General features: G+C 34.7%; 1 pseudogene; it reads left to right on the top strand.

Moving 5' to 3' along the window:
* Positions 1-1,158: 1,158 nt before the first annotated feature.
* On the top strand, positions 1,159-2,135 carry LOC114101633 (protein NipSnap homolog 2-like; annotated as a pseudogene).
* Positions 2,136-4,565: the final 2,430 nt, after the last annotated feature.

Raw genomic sequence — 4,565 nt, 5'->3', positions numbered from 1 at the left:
GAGAAAGAGGAATCTCATTGATTGATCTTGCTTCAAGTTCTAAATTTATCTTCTACTGAACAGGCTACCTTACTGGTTCCTGTTATTATAACAAGTAAATAAAATTTTAGCAGTTTAATACCCCAGTACACTTAATCTCTTAAAGTCCTAGAAGCCTTGAGTCCAAATTCAAAGTATTCCCTCTGAAGGCTCAGGAGATAATTTTTTTTTTCTTCCTTTTTCCAGATACTAGAGGCCATTTCATTCCACAGTTCTTAACACATCATTCCAACCTCAGGTTCTGACAACGTATCTTCTTTGTCATACTCTGATCCTCTTTCCCTCTTAGGCACCTGATGATTATATTGGACAAACCAAACTAAGTCTGGATCATTTGCCCATCTTAAAATAGTTCATCATATATAAAAACTTCTTTACCATGTAAATTAATGAACTCAGATTCCATGGATTAAGATTTAGCTATCTTTCTGGGGCCTCTGTTCAGTTTACCAGTTTTATTTTATATTATTTGTAAAGTATTAAAAATATTGAATTTATAGGGTTGTTTTGAAATTGCAAAAGACTCCTTCATTTTTAAGTATAGCTTTTGACTTTTTCTCATCTACACCACTGTATCAATCTGTCGTTCCCATCTGTAGTGTCATTCCTCTCAAATCTAGACTTGACTTTATAGCTATCATTTTCAAATACTTTCCTATTTTTCACTAATTCCTTATTTCATCCTTAAAAAGCACAAATTCCTCAGAACAGTTTACATTCCTCTTCACAACTGTAGTGGATTTTAGCTGTCCAGATTAAATTTTATCAGATACCCCATGATCTATACAATAGATAATTGGACTTAAGGGCAACAGAGGTTTTTAACACCCAGATTTCTCAAGTTCCAAGTTTTTGACCATAACATTAAATCCTACAAGGGATGAAAATTCCCCATTTGTAAACATAATTTATATACCATACATAATTATGTAGAAATAGGGAATTATACAGCATTCAGAAACATTAGTGAAGATGGAATATTTATCTGAATATTTCACCTCAGGTATAATTTTAAATTAATATTATAATAAAAATTCTAGAATACAGAATGGATCACTGCCATCTACAAAGAAATAAAGTGAACTTGCAAAAATATTGGGGCACTCTGCTTCATGGGCCATGGGTTTCATGGGATTTGGAGGTGATCAAAATCACAGAATGTTAGTAGCTCAATCATCCAAATGGATGGTGGGTACGATGACTGGAACAGCAATACAGAAAACTGCTGAAGTGAGAGTGACAAGACTTGGTCTGGATTCTTATTTATTAATGGAGATTGACATCTAATAATAGATTTTGAGAAGAAAGCTGGTTAAAATCCTTATTTGTCTGGAACATTGATCCAAGGAAAAAATATTCACTCAAATCTCCTAGCCAAAAAGGAAATAAGCAGTCTGTACAAATTACAGTTTCACAAGGTTAAAAGAGAGGGCCTAGAAGCATATAACACAATTTGGGGACTCTAAAATGAGATTCTGTTCAACCCATCCAATTCTGGGTACAAGTACCACATGTCTGTCTACCTCCATTCAGTCAAGAAGTGTTCCCACAGATTCATGAAGATCCAGATCATCCTTATACTTTGATGGGAATTTGGAACATGTGGTAATAAACAAGATCCAGCTATCCACCTCTGGAGGCATGAAGGAAGGTATCCAGCACTCATACAGATTACAAATAAACTCATAGAAAATCAGGAATTTATGAACTTCCAACAGGCAAGAATCAACACACTTCTCTCTAGGAAAAATCATCAGCCATTGGAATTCACTTTCTTAAAGGAGCATGTCCCACTGTTAGATCCTAACATACAAGAACTCTTACCAACATCAACCAGGAACCATGACTGAATGGGGAAATCGCTGGGCTCCTAAAATTTGCTTTAGACAAGACAATAAGGAAGCAGTTAGAGGATTCTTCTTTCAGATTGGGCAGCTATATATGACACATCATCTTTGGGCTTACAAGGATCTTCAGACCAGAAAAAAATAATATGGAATACAGCATGGCACAAACATGACTCGGAATTGGTGAATTATACAGTCCTATTTATTCAGAAAATGGAATCCAGAATCATGATCCCATAGAAGACTTAAGCCCTACAGTAAAGCTAGAGAACTTACATGTGCCATAATAAATTTATATGACAAGTATTTATAACAAATTAAGTGTATATCTAGTGAGAAAAGCAATATTGAAGTATTAATTGTTGTACATACTTTATAATAAAACTCTTTTCTTTAAAATTTACATAATCACAAGAAAATTTAGTAGATTTTAGCAGGGCTCTTTTATCCTCTTTGAAATACCCTATTTTTTGTCAAATATACCATATAATATTTAGCTTCATCTCCTACCCTCCAGGAAAAGAGAGTTCAGATTAAAATTTAAATCATCTCTGAATAGGATTTGAAAAACAACACCATAGTCATTTTTTTCTATAATGCAAATCTGTTTTACAACTACAGATTTTGTCAAATTTCTTGTATCAGGAAAAAAAAATACAAATTTTTTCATGTTTCTGAAAGGGTTTCTCTGAGTCTCAAGCTAGTAACAAATTATTAGTGTTTATGATTCCTGAAGATGTTTAAATTCACTCTCATTTTTAAATCAGCATAGTAAATATGTCAACACTAAGTTGGTAGTGGTCACTAATTCAGACTCACATAGTGTACTGTAATGCCTCTATGTGAAAGGTAAAATGGCTTGAATATGTGAATCAGGTGATTTCAAAATGAACACTTTGAAATGCACTAATTTCTTTTTGTAATATTTTTGTACAAAACAAGTAACACATGGAAAAGACGTTTTGTTTTGTAAGGAGTCATTTGTGACCTTAGACATTGCCTGATTAATTTTAGTAAGTTCATAGCAGATACTTCCAAGATCACATAGGAAGTGTGCATGTTAAGATTGAATTGGCATTAAGTTGCATAGTTTGTCTAGCTTGTTTGATTTGGTTTTTAAAAATAGTTTGCCAATTTTGCATGTGAAAGTACTGTTGAACTGAAAAAATCATATCTGCCCCCAAAATTGAGGAATTTGTGTGAAATGGAGTGTGAATAATCTCATATAAAATGTCAGACTTTTACATGTGATTGTTTTCCCCAAGAATATATGAAAGCAAATAAAATCCTCTTAATTAAAAAAAAATAATACTGGTAGTGTTGATTTGATAAGAGTTTTAGCTCAAGTGATCAACATCTTCCTATACCAAAACCAAATGAGTGACCTCAGTTTAGGGTCAGTGAGCAATTTTGTAATATGCTTTTAAATCCAAAACAAAAAATAGCAATAAATACCTAAAACCCTGTTTTAATCATCATTTTGTTGCTGTGACCAAAACTCCTGAAATAAACAACTTGAAAGAATTATTTTGGCTCTTGGTTTCAGTCCATGGTAAACTGTTTCCTTTGCTATTATGGGTCCATGGTGAGGTAGAACATAATGGTATAAAGGCACAGTGGAATAAAACTGTTTACCACATGATAGCCAGGAAGGAGAGAGGAGAGAGGAGAGAGGGAGAGAGGGAGAGAGGGAGAGAGGGAGAGAGAGAGAGAGAGAGAGAGAGAGAGAGAGAGAGAAAGGGGCCAGGGACAATATATAGTTCTACAAGGGCATCCTCTCAAGGACCAACTCTCTCCCACTAGGTTCCAACTCCTATAGTTTCCACCATCTCCCAATAATCCAATTTCATCTTTGGATTATTCTACTGACAAGGTTAGTGCCCTCATGATCCAATCATTTCCAAAAGCCTACCTCTGAACATTGCTGTATTGAGTACCAAGACCTCAACACCACATCACATGAGCCTTAGGGCAGGGAACAATCCAGATCCAAATAATTACATACCTGAGACTCAAATGAACATGAACTACTTCCAATCCAGTCAGGACTGTTGTCAACTCCTCCTTTGCTCTTCCATTGCACTCTAACCCCAACTTCCACATGGTCCATACTTTGAGCACCAGTAAGTTCTCTCTTTCTACAGCAATTTGGAGAATATATGCCTAGTATAAAATAACCTGCTTTAGATAGTATTGGCAAAGAAAATTTTTGGAAACAGTGTGATAGTAGAGGAATATACTAAAAGGAGTCTCAGGATCTTAAAAGGGTAAATATTAGGATCATTCTCATACTTCCCTATAAAGATCTTCAAACTGTATTTTCTTTGTGTAAAGACTCAAACAATCCAATTAGGGAAAATCTGATCTTTTGAAACTGCTAGTTATTTGTTATACTTTCATGTTTCGACATAAATGTCTAATGCGCGAATACACACACACACACACACACACACACAACTTGGAATGTCCATATAACTGGGAAAATATCTCAGGGAGAAACTCCCAAGAAACTTCTTTTAGTAAGTTTGACACCATTTGCATGCTGAGGCACAGAGGAGAGGTTCTGCAATGTGGGGGAGTAGGAAGAACTATCTTTGTAATTGTGTGTGTGTGTGTGTGACCAATATAGATGGATTTTCTTTTTACTGGATAATACTTACCCAGTAACATTTTTTATTC

This window comes from Marmota flaviventris, chromosome 15, assembly GCF_047511675.1.
Source record: "Marmota flaviventris isolate mMarFla1 chromosome 15, mMarFla1.hap1, whole genome shotgun sequence".
NCBI lineage: Eukaryota > Metazoa > Chordata > Mammalia > Rodentia > Sciuridae > Marmota > Marmota flaviventris.
This window is presented reverse-complemented; position numbering and strand designations above follow the sequence as displayed.